The 15,305-nt window shown below is 41.1% G+C and overlaps 1 pseudogene; it reads left to right on the forward strand.

Moving 5' to 3' along the window:
- Window positions 1-15,305, forward strand: part of LOC115383436 (matrix metalloproteinase-17-like) — a 107,793-nt pseudogene that overhangs the window by 60,389 nt on the left and 32,099 nt on the right.

Here is a 15,305-nt window from a genome sequence, read left to right on the forward strand (position 1 = left end):
GGAAATCTATGTTCTGATTTACTGAGGTCTGAGCTGTATGCTTGACGTGAGAAGAAGCTGATCTCTGGGTTCACGGATCACAGTCTGAGCAGCTTGAACACTACAAGAACATGACTGATGAAGAGTGTGAACAGCAGCACAGTTCATTCAAACCATGGAACATCCTGAGAGATATATTAATATTGATTTAGCAGATGGCTCGGTCTTCTTTAGTAATCTTTGATTTTCTTGTCACCTATAGGGAAAATGCATTGTCCAGCCAGGAAATGTATCATATTACAGTTTAAAAGCAATAAGCAGGGCAAGTGTAGTTTTTCCCCCCGAAATATGTCATTGATTTCAAAAATAAAGGTTCAGAATTAGGATTTCATAAGCACTGAGCCGGTTTACATGTACACTTAGAACTCTGATGTGCGTCCAGATTGTGGAGGCTCAGTGATCATGTAAACAAGACAATGCCAGATACTTCATCACACAACAGTGATCGAATTATTACAAGTTGGATTAAAACATCTAGATCTCTTCCTGATACTCTGAAGTCTTGCACCTTTCTGTGTAGGATATTTTAGTGCATCTTAATGCATCATAACCAATAAATAGATTGTTTTTTTTTTTAAATTTTTTTTTAATTTACTCTGAATCTGATTTCCTTTGTCATGTGAACAGGCTCACCAAACACTACATTGAAATAGCAGCTCCTCTTGGTTTTTCACTGAATGATGTCCATGAATCATTTTAATATTGTAAATTATTGGACAATAAAGAAGTTGGATTTTTAAACCATGACCCCTCCCTCCTCTGACCACTTGGTATGACGGGACAGTCTCTTCTCCTGCTGTGTCTCCCTTTGGACGTCTCTCTACAGCTTCACGAGTCTCGAGCAGAAAATCATTTTTAAGCAGCTCTTGTAATGAGGAACATTTTGGTGGGCGAGGAGAAAGAGAGACATCAGATCCTCTGTCAGAGATTAAATGTGTTTGTGATCACTGATCCCTCAGAGTGTAGTAGCCTGGAGAAACGCTGAGAACATGAGGAACTCGTCACTCTGGTGGAGAACAGCCTGCGTGATGCCGACTAAAGTTAGAACTGCAAGATGAAGCCATGGGGAGTTGTCAGAAATATTTTTACAAGAGGATAGTTGCTGTGTATCTGCTTGTTACAGCTCCTTTGCTCGCTCTGCTTCATATTACGTCTCTTGTTTTCCAACCAGTTTTATCTGCTCTTTGTTTCTCCGTCTTCATTATCGGCTCCCTTTCTACATCCCGACGTTCATTATCTCCCGCTCCTGTCTGAAGGTTGGATACGTACATGGTGTACTCCTGGAACAAAGTCCTGCGAGCCCACCAGCAGGTAGAGATATTCAAAAGAAGAAGGATAAATGAGTATTTGAAATCATCAGTAGGAACCAGGAGCAGGGATCCTGGGCAAACGGTAAAAGACCAACGAGAGGAAGACGCAGAGTGATTCACCAGAAGTTCTTTATCACCAAGAAATCTGAGTCAGAGCTCAATGTCATGTTTGACAGCACTTTTAAAATATTCAAACTCAGCACAAGAAGAGGTAGTTTTAGTATTACACCCACACTTTGCGAACCTTTCAGTGATTTCACGGTTCACAGTGAGGCTGACAGTCGTAGAACACATTCAACCTGCCGAAGCCGATCAGATGAGATCAAGCTTCTGTTTTGAACGAGACTGAACACAGTTAATACAGTGATGTTTGACAGAAAGTCACAGCGATGGGCCTGGTGGAACAAAACGTGTGATTAGAGCAAAAGATACTTTATCATCAATATTCTAGTGTATCTGAGTACAACACAGCTCAGTTTATGTGGTTCCTCCCTCTCTTATAGCATTTCCTGTTTCCTTTTTGTTTGAACATGAGTTCATGTGCAACATTTTTCAGCCGTTGAGTCATCCTTAGGAACATTTTTATCCCTTCAAGTTACTCACATCCATGTAGATGCTCACTTCCCTTTGATAAAGCCACAGAGAAAAATGAAAATTTGACCTTCTGAGGCTCCGTTTACACAATGTTTTCAAGTGAAAATGAACAGCTTTTATTCAAAAAATCCAAACATCTAAATATTATTTGTTCCACTTTTCATACACTTTGTGAACCTTTCTGTGATTTCACGGTTCACAGTGATGCTGACAGTCGTAGAACACATTCAACCTGTCGATCCATTTTTTAATGCTACTCGACCAGAAGATCCCTCTTTTTGTTGTTTTGGCTCGATATCAGTGCAAATCACATCTGAGAGCATAAAGCTACTCCTGTTAAGCTGTTTTAACAAACAACTTTCGAAAATGTTTGTTTTCTATGAGTTACAACTCTTCATGTGTTCATTGTTGGTTCACTCTGCATAAAGACAAAGACCAGCTGGTGGGAACAGTTTTGAGAGGACCTTGGTTGTGAAGCAGGTTTGTGCCAGAGCTGAAGAGAGTCACAAACAACTAATTTAGCACTGCAAATTAACCAAGCATGCTTTTTCTTCTTTTATTTGTGACTGTGGAAGGAAGCCAGTGTATCTGGATGAAACCCCTGCAGGGAGAGCAGGACTCTCGATCTTGATTCAGTCTTGGTGTTTCTGATTGTGAGGTGATAGAGATGACCACTGCTCGACTGGGCTTCACTTTATCAGTTCTAAACACTGGCCTAGTGATGAACACTGGTCACTGAACAATTCCACTCTGATTTACTGAGCTCAGAGCAGCTCGTTTATATCCATCACATCCTGAACTGAAGTCAGTAGTGAGAGGCTTTTATCCCACATATTAACACCTGATCCCAGCAGTGCAACACAGTGTTTTCAGGGTCTTTTTGTTAATTGCTGGTATCTTCTGTCGTCATTTTGATCAGCTTCATTAACCATGTCCGTAACCTTTTCTCATTGGGCGAGTGCAGATGCAGATGCAGCAGCTTATTGTTATTGATAACAAATATCATGATTCCAGCATTTGAAGACACAACTTTCTTTTTATTGTTATTTGACTTTTAACTGAAATTAAAATTCTGTCCATCCATGCATTTCAACAGGATTGGCATTCAACCATTATTAAGCAACTTAATCACTCTTAAATTCATCTATTTATGTATTAATAACCTCAATTCTTTCACCCAGAAATGTTAAAATTCACAAACCAGTTTGAAGATTATGAAGTGTAGAAAAGCACCGATATTTTCATTTAAATATGGACACTTGAAGTAAAAAGTAAAAAAACAAAATCAGATACCCGAAAAATCAACTAAAGTAGAAATACTGAGTTATTTACCCTTCTGATTGGAGGAATTAAACACATCTTCTGCATGAATCCGCTCTGGGCTTTTATTTCTGCAGACAACATCACGTAGCATCTCCTCTCTGATGAAAGGCTTTCTACATCAGCGGGCTCTATTTTCTAAAACCAGGCTTACAAATGCTGTATGAGCTGGAGAAAAATATCATTTTAAAGTGGAGTGAAAACACCAATCAAACCGGGAAAAAAAAAAAAAAAACCAGCATGCCGTCCCTTGAGGAAGGCAGAATTAATTTATGAGTCCTGTTTATCCAGGATTTATTGAAGAGTCAAAGCTCAGCTGAAGCTCGGCTCACTCTAGAAGCTCTCACCTTCAACTCCCCGGACGAGGCTCACGCTCCTTGTTGCTTCACTGCTCGTTTCTTTCCTTCTCTCCATCCGTCAGTCTCACCCTGAGACGTCTCTTCTTCTCCCTCAGTTTCGTTTCCTCGGACATTTAGGTGATATAAACAAACAATGCGCCTGGATTGACAGATGGTCTCTATTTTTTGTGCAGGTATTTGAAAGTCTGGCTCTCCAGAACATTTCTTTCAGTCACTCTCAGTTTATGAAGCTCGTTCGGAGACTAAACTCACATTCCTGCTTGTGGAAATCAGTCGCTGCACGTTGCCTTTGCCTTGTCTCCGGTGAGTCAGTGGCAATTTCCATCACTACTGAGGTTTTTCTTTTTATATCTTCACTTTCGACCGATGCAATCTGGAGGAGTTTTATATCTTTTAGCTGTTCTTTCATTTTTATCTACAAATATGCCACATTGTATGAAATGTACTGATTTTGGTGAAAACCAGTCCAGATCTAAAGTTGACCAAGAAGAACTGCTTGTTGCTGAACTTTTTATTCAGCACACAGCAGCAGTTTCAGTTTTGTTTGAAGTTCAGCTTTGAGGTTTGTTTTAAACTCTTTCACTTTCATTACATATAATCAAATAGTACAAAAATAAAACACAGTCAAATTCAAACATGATTTCCTTTGAGGAGGCAAATTTTTAAGCAGAGCTGTTGTTCTAGATCACATTACATTGTAAAAATGGGTCCAAGAGCCCAGTGTTGTTTATCCTGTGGCTGTGAAGCCTTGTAACATTTTCTACTTGTAGCTTTTACAAAATTGCATTTGAATAAATATTGATGGAGGAAGACGGTTTTGTTATAATTGCAAAGAATGCTGGTTTAAGTGATGGGAAATGTTTAAAAATGTAATATTGAGAGAATTAAACAGCTGAAACAAATAAGTTGCAATAAAACATCAGCAGTCCATAATTGCTGCTCTTTATAAGATGAATTATCATCAATTTGAAAGCTTATTATATTTTTCCAGGTCAAGACAGATTTAATTTGGTGACAAGGGGGTGAAAATGTTGTTGCTCTTTTGGTCATAAAGATTGCATCTCCAGCAGTAACCAGAGAGTGTTTTATCATTATTGCTGTTCTTATTTTAATGAAATAAGAGCAGCAGAGGGTAACATTAACTGCCCTTTTCTGATTAGTGGAGAAGTTACTCTCATTTGATGGTGATGTTTTTCCTTTTGATGGAATGATTATGAATGTTATTATGATCTGAGGTGTTAACTGTCCCATAATGCACTGTGCCTCCCAGTAAACTCCTTCATGATGGACTACGAGTTAAACCTCAAGAGCCCATTATGTGTGAACATTTACAGCCAAATGCAGGTGATTTCTGAGACGTGTTGCACGATACAGTTTTTATGAGTCTGTACAGGCTGCAGGCTGCATCTATTATGTTTTCAGTTTATGCATTTTAAAATCACATTTTTGGTTAAGAAGATTTTTTTTTCAATTTTTTCACAATAATTACACACTTTATTATTGTTACTGAGTTTAATTGTGTTTCCCAGTTCATCAGAGGGAAAACGCAGAAAGACACAGTCAATATAAGCTCACATTAAAAACTACAAGCCACAAATTAGCCTCTGAAGCATAATCTGGGACTCTGGGAAGAAACCAGGAAAACATGCAAACTCCACACTTTTACAAATCAGGAACCTTTGAAGAAATCTGGTAATCAGTGCAACACTGTACTATCATGAATACAGACCTTAATTCTCACATTTATCACCTTAATTATATTTTTCTTGATCACTGATTCTTTAGAAAATTATTTTGAATTAACAGTGACAACTTAATCTCAGCTGTCTGGACTTAATGCAGTATTGACTGTAGATATTTGCAAATAAAGTTTTATATTTTCAGAATTTTCATTTTCAAAGAAGAATCTTTCTCAAAAACCCACTCAATTCATTTTCAACCATTTCTGCAGTCTGTGAGCTAATTGTAGTGGTAAAATGAGGCGGCGCCCGCTCTGCTCTGTCAGGATCACTCACTGATTAAATTTCCAGGAGTGTCTTGCAAAGGACCAAACTGCTTCTTGCATTTAGACAAAGTGCTCTTGTGAGGAGAAAGAAAGTCGGCCCATTTTGCAGAAGCAGACAAGCCAGTGCAGGAAAAAGCTGATGGATGGACAGAAAGGGAGTGAAGGAGTGAAATGGTGAAGGCAGGGAGGTTTAAAGTAGAGGAAGCAGAGAAACTTAGCATGAGGTCTCCGAGATTTTCTGTTTATTCTTGTCTCACTTTTTTTGCTGTAACTGTCAGGAAGGAAATAGCTTGAGAGATGTGAAGATGATGTGAAAATGGAAAAAAAGTAAATAAGAACGAGGGAAAATGGCAAAGCCTGTGAAAAGCCTGAGTCGTTTCAGAAAGCTGAAGCCATAATCTCTTAAAATGCACATTGTATTCTCCACTTATTATCAGTATCCGTGAGCTGCAGGAGCACTGAGCATGAAATACAAAAACTGATGGCATCTCAGAGAATATGCAAACTGAATTTGTGTGTGTGTGTGTGTGTGTGTGTGTGTGTGTGCGTGCGTGCGTGCGTGCGTGCGTGCGTGCGTGCGTGCAGGTCTTTCCTAGTTGGCAGACATTGTCTCGTTGACCTTTATGCTTTTGTGCCTTCCTGCAGGAGCTATCTCCATGCTGATCCTGCCTGCTGCACAAAAACACTCACAGCATCTTTTTTCATATTTTCAGCTTGTTCTTTTTTTGATTTCTCATCCTTTTCTTCCATCTGCAGGGTCTGTCTCATTGCAGATGTCTCGTCTCATCGGGAAGTTTTCCTGTATGACCGCATCAACTTCAACTGGTTGAAGTTAGAACTGGTGGAAGTTTGGAAGACGATAAAAAAAAGAAGAAAAGAGAAAATGCGGACAACTTTGAGTGGCTTAAAGTAACCAGAAGTTTAGTTTATTGTATCTTTCAAAACAACATAATACCAACAGTTTGGCCATAGAGAGACAGCAGCTCTGCAACTCTACAGCAACATCCAGAGTGACAGATTCATCAAATCTGCATTATTACTCATAATAATCAGTCTCTGCCAAATGAAGCAGCATTGCGGTAATGCATCGTCTGTAAGGCGTTATTCCCAACACTGCTAATTACAGACCGCAATCTGAAATTGTCCTCATAATTAGCAGTGTCATTTTTGGACCCATCTCATTTGTGTAGTATTGATCGAGGTGATTTTATGGCAGCCCCGTGTCTGTCTGTGGGGGTGTAATGGATCTTAACACAATGGGTGACTGCTCATAACGGCGCCGCACACTGGCGTGTCACTTCAAAAATCAGAGGGTACAGATTTGTCAATAGTCGTGTCCTGCTGCTTTCAGACGACTGTGGGGATTTAATGAGCCGACACTGTAACGCCGCCGCAGACAACGGATTCCGTACGAGGCGCATACAGTGTCAGATCGATGCCGACGGCTCCGCCAATTTCCCCCCATGAACACATTCATTTGAGCCCTAATTTGAATGCATTTATTGGCCGGGGAGTGATTAGCTGAAATGGCCTATTTACATTTACAGGGATATTGAGCCACAGCAGCGTTCGCTTCTCAGTGTACAACATCACCAACAGCTCCACGTTACGTCTGAATAAACCCGTTTCTTCCAGCTCAGCGTTCTTCATTCTTAACTCACAAAGCAAATTTCAGATTTCCGGGACACCGAACCGAAGAGTTCTTCTTGTACTTTTTGTCGCACCGTCACAAAAATAGAAACCTTCATGTTAATCTCTGATGTGTCACACTTACACTCCTCAAATACTCCTTTCGCTTTCGGATGTCGCCCCCTTGTCTTTCCCCTCCTTTCATTTTTTTCCCTCCTTTCTCCATACAAGCCTCTTCTGTCTGGCGGCGGTGCTCTGTTGCATCTTTCTCCCTGTTCTCCTGTCGAGTCGTCCGTCCTCTTTCCAGCTGGAATCATGAGCTCCTCTCAGCTGCCTGCTTTCCTTCTCTCCTCTCCGTCACGTCTCGTTTGTCTGCCTGGAGTTCAGTCATTGTTCTGCTTCTCCCCTCTCAGGGTGAGGACCTTCCCCAAGGATTCGGCCTTGCTGGGCAGAGACACGGTTCGAGCCCTGATGTACTACGCCCTGAAGGTGTGGAGCGACATCGCGCCGCTGAACTTCCACGAGGTGACGGGCAGCGACGCTGACATCCAGATCGACTTCACCAAGGCCGACCACAACGACGGCTACCCCTTCGACGGGCCGGAGGGGACGGTGGCGCACGCCTTCTTCCCCGGAGAGAGGTTCACAGCTGGAGACACGCACTTCGACCACGACAAGGCCTGGACCTTCAGATCTCCAGGTCAGGGAAAAGCTGCAGTTTGGAGGGGTTTTCTTAACCTGACACGCCAGATGGACAGTTTCATATGTCCGCCACGGAAATATTACACAAGTCCATCTGGGTAGCCGCTCTTCCGATTTGATTTCAGAGGCGGGACCTTCAAACAATCCGTCACCGGCGATTGGACGACCGTTCGAACCAAAGAAGAAGACGATTGGACGACCGTTCTGATTGACACACGACACACTCACCACAGACCAATCCACATCAAGCCACGGTGTGACATAGCTTATGTGAGCTGCTGCTGAGAAGCAGTAGACATCGTTTCCTGACAAAAAGACTTGAAGTGATGTCCTGTGCTCCTCTTTCAAAGAAGAAACTAAGTCGCTTTCTTATAAAACTGCAGATATTGCCGTGTCCACGGAGATCGCTTCACATGCCGCCATTGTTTTCAAACTTTTGGGCGCTTCCCACTGTCGTCACGTCTTGTCGTCACTTCCGCTCCTCCCGCAGCTCCCGCCTCTTTTCCCTGATTGGGCCGGCAAAATTTTAACAGCGTGACATCATTGGTCTGTGGAGCGCTACAAGATGGGATCTGCAGGATTTTGGAACTGAATCAGGCAGGCCCATCTGCTATGCAAGGTTAGGGTTTTCTGTGTTTTTACGGGTATTTAAAATCCATTTGGGACCAGCAGCACAGGATTAAACACCGTTTCTGTCCTCATAGAGGAATGGATTCACAAATCATGAACACAATCGGCTTTAGCACAGAAACTACTTCAGTAAATTCATCCATTAGTTTTACTTAAAAACTTCTTATTTAGCATTATTAAATTTGTCATCATAAATTACTGTCATTGCCGGTTTATTCTTTTTATCACTTTAAAGTAAATAGTTCCCGTATTGAACCAGATTCATGGATTTAAATAACACTTTTACTCAATTTATGAAATAATATTTAAATATACTCCCTGTAATCAAACAAACTAAGCTTTTTATTAATTGCTGTTACTTCCCAGCCTCTTGTTTGCTAATGCTGCCTATATTAACAACTGACATTTGAATGCAGCAGGACAATAATTGTGATGATGAGAAATACAACAAACTGAAGGTTTAAACCACAAAGTTTATAATGTCTGTCATCATTATCACACTAGTGAACATTATGCCAATTAAAAATTGTTCATTTCTTTGAAGTAAAACCTCAAGAACATCATAAGTTTTCTGAGAAAAAAAAGACAGAGTTTGGAGTATTGTTAAGTTTCAGCTTCACTTTTCCTCAGTTGCTTTGAATAAACTCAGAAATGTCTCGCTGCTGCTTCTTTTACGTTTTATACATATTTGACGGATGACAGGATGAACTTCAGGTCCCACTTTGCTCTCCGGGCTGTAACTCGACATCTGATCGCTTTATTTGTCACATTGTACGATCACACCCGTCCACTGGAAGGGACCTGCGATCATTTCGGACTCCGCTCTCTCCTCTATATGAGTTGTTTTCAGAGTGTGAGGTGGGCCTCCTCTGGGACTAATTAGATTGATGAGCATAATTCATTGTAATTGTAAAGGAGATTAAAGTTTTAAATCAAGCAATTGTTCCTAATGAAGACAGAAATGTCATTTGTTCGATCATTTATCACTAAACTACAAATGATGGTTCATTATTTTGACTTTCTATTCTGTTGTAATTTTAATGAACTCCCTTATTCTGGAAGCCATTATCAGAATGCTTTTACACACCAATTATTACCTGTTTTACTGTATCGTTAAGCCGTTAATGCTGCCGTCAGCACGCAGGCCGAGACGCCTGCAGCCGGGGAGGGTTTGCTTCGAGCTGTGTGGGCTAATAGATTGCTTTATGCAATGTTCCCCTAAATGATCTGGCCAAATTTCTCTCATCAAACAGTTTTCAAAGCGCTTGATTACCCGCCGAGGGAGATCTATGAGTTTGAAATGAGGACATGGTGACAGCGCCGCTAAATGGAATTCAATCAACTTTGCCAATCAAAAATAGATGAGCTTATATTAGAGATATCCGTCATTCTTCGACAGCTCTGGGAAAAAAAAAAAAAAAAAAAAACTTGCTCTCATGGCCATAGTTCATTTCCTCTCTCATTCATGTATTCACGGTACAGTGAGATCAGATGAGATAAGTGAGATCAGTCACATCCAGAACCACCACTGTGTCTTTATGTGTGAATTTGTTGGCGTTTTCTTCCTCAGAATGTGGACAAATGATCAGATTCTTTAAAACGTTGCCTGTTTGGTCACTCAGCATCACCTCATTATCTGCTCACTGTACTTTGCTTTAAAGAAAAAAAGGAATGAAAGGAAAGTGGAGAGGACTTGGCGAGTGGAGGAGGATGGGGGAGTGTTACAGGTCCAGTCATCCAGATGGAATCAGCGGATGGAGCGATCTGGTCACTGAATGCATCATCAGGCAGGGACTGTCTCAGCACGGTCACACGAATGACAGCATAAATCATTAACTCTCCTTTTCTCTGACTGGCTTTCTTTATTCTTCCTTTCATCTGGATGACTGAACTCAAAATGACCTTCCTCTCTCCTCCGCTCACTCACCGTCTGCATTTATCCCTTCTTTTCCTGAGATGGATGGACGGAGAGGAGAGGAAGTGATGATGAGAGGAGAGGCGGAGACAAAGTGATAAATATTTGACTGGAGCGTTCTCACATTCTTCCAGAGTCGAGGAATAGCAGCTGTAAAGTTCAGCATTAGTCGTCAGATTTGACCTTGTAAATGGAAAGTTTGACGCATATTTTCTCAATCAAAAGTCTGAGAATGAGAGATATTTGTTCAGCGGCACACGGTGGTGTAGTGGTTTGCACCGTCCACACACGGACATTCCTGGTCTGAGAATGTTCTTCTGCCTACATCTTACATAATAAGCATGCATGTCAGTGTTTTTTGTTTTTTACATATTATCCTGGATTTTCACTGAACACACCAGAGCTGCCAAACATAAGGCATGAGGGCCAAAACAGGCCTACATGTTTCTCCAGTGCAGCCAAACTACCAAGCAAACCATAAACATTTCAAAGAAAACTTTTTTTTTATTGAAACAACATTTTTAAAAATAGTGATGATGCTGCCATGAAAGTTACTGTAGCTCTCTCAATGCCAGCGAGTAAGATTCACAGTCCTGCTGTCAGGGAGATTTTCTGTAAACATAAATAATGCAACAGCTATTGAAGAAGACTTTTGGGAATTTCATTGAGCACAAGAAGGTATCATTAAAATTTAGTTTCATGTTGACAATGTAGTCAACAATGTTTCAGTAAGAATTGTTTGGTTTTGTGATAATCTGAACATTTTCATCACGTGCATTCTGCGCCACAATCAAACTGTTTGGCCTTTAAATTTAAACATTATATGGCATTAGTTTACCGGTCCAGGTGAAACTGACTCCTGAACTGAAAAGTTTGATGTCCCTAGAATACACAGTCTGAAAACATCCAGTGAGGTTAACTGAGGTTAATTTTTGTCTCTAGAATTACCTGTGACGATGAATAAGGATATTTTTCTGTATTTGCACCATGTTGGATGCTCAGTTTATGTCCTGCTGCAGGGAAGATGGATGAGTCCTGTTCACTCCTGTCATCAGTGTGTGGAAAAAACAGTGAACAGTTCATCAGAAGTCTGACTGTGGATGAAGTATTTTGAGACTAATTTCTGACGGATCTGAGCCGCTGTGTCTATGTGACAGTTCATGGATAGTATGCTGTAGCATCTGTTATTTAGCTCGACCAATCACGTCCCATGTAAACTGTGAGACTTCTACAAGCAGCTTGATGCAAAATAAATAAATAAATCTACTAATTTAGCCTTGGCAAAGACTATACTGAGCAAACAGAGTGCACACATGTGAGCCACACATTCCTGCACTCTGAACCTTAAAATAGCTTGAAAACATTGCTTCATTGACTTGAGATGGTGTTCCTCTCTCGGTCAGTCGTGCGTTTGCTTTCTGGAGACAGTAATGCATCATCAGTGAGGCTGACCACATCTTATTTCAACACCAACACACCCATCAGTGCACAAATGTGCACCGATCTGTCTGCTGTTTGAACAGGGTGGGCGGTGATGTGAGAATCTCAACTGATACTAGCATTGTACTTACTGGAGTAAATATATTTATATGGCTTAAAAGAAAGTCCCCAGACTTTAGATTCAATAGTTTTTATGCCTCGCTGCTTTCGCATTAATCTTCTACACTTCTTTACCCCATTCAGGGTCACAACGGTACATTATACCCTGGACAAGTCACCAGTCCATCACAGGGCAAAGCCAAAAAGAAAGAAGCATTTACACTGACAGTAGCTACAAAAAGCAAAAATCAGCTTGAAGGACGGAGATATTTGTGGAGAAAATCCAGACCTGACAGTCTTCACACCTTTGCACTTGTAGCTAATCGCTTTGGGGAGACGCTGTGCTGGTTGCAGGGCCGGCCCGGGCTTCAGAGGCGCCCTACGCGAGCCCGAGACGAGCGCCCCTTGGGAGCGTGTTTTTCGAGCGGTCCCGACATTTGTTGAGCGGGGGGGTGCGCTGAGGAGCGATGCCGAACAATACCAATCAGTGCCGGGCAGCGCCGAGGACGAGGAGCGCAGTGCATCAGACCGCTGCACAGCGGTGCACACGGAACACAGAGCGTTGTGGCGCCCCTTGTACGACCGCGGCGCCCCCCTCGGGACGTGGCGCCCTAGGCGGCCGCCTAGTTCGCCTATGCCTAGAGCTGGCCCTGGCTGGTTGAATTGTTGGTTTTGTTTCAGGCACAAACAGCTTCAGTGCTGTAAACGTGCTGCTGGTTGCAGCTCTGTGTTTTCCATGAACTCCGCCCTCACTTATCAGCTTTGGTGGTTAAATTTGATCTTGAGTTGAAAAGTTTATACTCAAACGCAGATAACAGACATCAGGTAATCTATTGTTGGCTTCTGTACCAGGTTTTGTTCTGGAAACTATATTAGAGAAAAAAAACTTTGATTCTTATAATTATATCTGGAGCCTGTGGGCTATTGATGTCTTTGTTGAGTTTTTTGTGTTACTATAGGACTGAAAATTAGCAGGGCAACAGTAATGGTTACCGCCTCGCTGTATTGCCTCCATCTGCTATAAAGTCCCCAAAGCCAATAAATGAAAGAATGCCAGAAGTTTGTGATCTGTAAGGACGCTGTTTCTCCTCTTCTAATTCCAGGCGCCCCCTCTTTCCTTCCAGGAGAAACACAACTCCACAACTTGGCAGTCAATACTTTCCTCCACCTCCTTCTCTTTTCAGCCTCTTCAGATCAAATGTTTCCTGAATGAAATATGAATTCAAGACACAATCAGATATGAAAAACTTTTTAAAGACAAACAAAAACTAGGAGAGATGTGAACACAGTGCTGACAGTATGAGTGATCTTCTGAGTGGAGACAGTGGCAGCCGGTGTGTTTCAGGGTTGTGTGTAGATTTTGTTGTTCTGTGCATCGTGGACATGACACACCCATATGTTATGTTATCTTGGATCATTATGAAAAATGAATGTTTTGTCTGGATTTTTTTAAGTATCGAAGCACTTTTCCTCATCATGCAGTCTTTTAAAAGTTATTTGTCACAATTACATTTTTCTTTTTTCTTAAATGTAGAGACAGGAGTCGTATTTCTGCTTTAAAACAGCATCCTAAGTCATTTCTGATACATTTACATGAAAGAAAGGCCACTTTTAAATTTATTTTAGTTGTTCTTGTTTAGTCTTTTCTTATTTGCGATCATGCTGATGTGATGTGTATTCCTCCTTAACATTATTGTATAAAAACTCACTGATTTAAACCAGTAACAATCCAACAGTGCGACGTATCAGCGAGGTAAACTAGACCTAACTTAATCTTTTTGTTGTGTGTTCACATTGTTGGTTATGGTTAGAATTCAAGTGCTTTGGTTTCTGAAAGGAAATTTAAAAGGCTGCATTTTCCATTAATGTGACTGATGAGGGTCAAACAGCAGCAGCAGGACGACAGTAATTATCAGAGCCACGAGCTCTCTGCAGCTGGTTTATGCAGAAATTGTGTTAAGCCGCTGTTTTTGAGTCCAACTAAAAGTAAACATCTACATTAAATATATGGAAATGTTGTTTTGCTATCTGCATAAGGAATCTTCAATTAGCCTTAAAAGCAAAGCCAAACAATGAAGGTCGTTGTTTTGTTTTGGTTATTTTTAACTGGATGTTCCAGAGTTTTGTTTTCATATAAGTGAGCAGTGACTTTGGAACTATTAGAATATCATGACACTGAAACAGACCTTGTAATTTGTGTCTATCTCCATCATAGAGCTGGTGTTGTGTGCATTGCTTTGTTTAATAGAGTTTGTCTATAAGGAAGAAAACCAGGTGAGAAACTCTCTAAAAAGAGAAGTAATGTTTTATTTCACCACAACCGATCACACCATATACTGTCAAATCACTACCTATGAATGAACCACTTACTATAATGATATAATGTCAAAAATTGATAATTAGCTGGGTGCAATCCTAACAATATTAAAGGAGCATAGCACAGTTTTAAATATTGAATTATCAATTATTCACACCCACTCACGTTTTCACCTTTACGTGATGGGCAGCAAGAGCTATTTCTGCAAGATCGCAGTCGCTCCTATTTTCCTGTGCAGGGCACTGAAGGCACAGCGATATGATTGATTCGGGTACGAATCGCTCTGAGCTTGACGTAATGCGCGCTCCCGCTGGCCTGATATCCTGAAGTTTCGTTTTGTCCGCCATTACTCCGCCAGATGCTTAGCAGCAACAACCGAGCAGTACTGAGGATGGAGCTTCCAGAAAGTAAGAAAAGACCGGCTTCGAGCACTGCCACAACTCCAGCACAGACCCCACCATTCAAAACAAACTTAAATTTTACTCGAGCGCTACTAAAAGAGCGAGGAAGGAGTTCCCCTTCTGTGCACACACATGGACGCAAGCCACAGACACGAGCGTTTCACTCAGCTGCAGTTACGCCCAAGGCCTGCAGGGGTCGGTGTTTGGCATAAAACGAGCAAACTGCTTAATGCACCTTTCATACATACAAAACTTCTTTATGGCAATTAAATAAATAAACTTAATATATTCCCATTACCTAAAACTGCTGTAATTATTCATAATATGAAGCCCCCATGATAACTACTAAAATCAAAGTGCTTTTGAAGTGAATTATACTTGAAATGTTTCATTAATGTTGCTTTATATAAGCAGTATTAAGTGTCTTTATGTTTTATTGGCCATTAGGAGCTGAATGTTATGAACTGCTTTTGCTTTTATGGTTCAGATATTGCAAAGTTTGGCCCGAGTGGATCAGCTTGTCTCTGTTGCTTTGCTGTCCACAC

The sequence above is a fragment of the Salarias fasciatus genome (genome assembly GCF_902148845.1).
Source record: "Salarias fasciatus chromosome 7 unlocalized genomic scaffold, fSalaFa1.1 super_scaffold_4, whole genome shotgun sequence".
Classification (NCBI taxonomy): Eukaryota; Metazoa; Chordata; class Actinopteri; order Blenniiformes; family Blenniidae; genus Salarias; species Salarias fasciatus.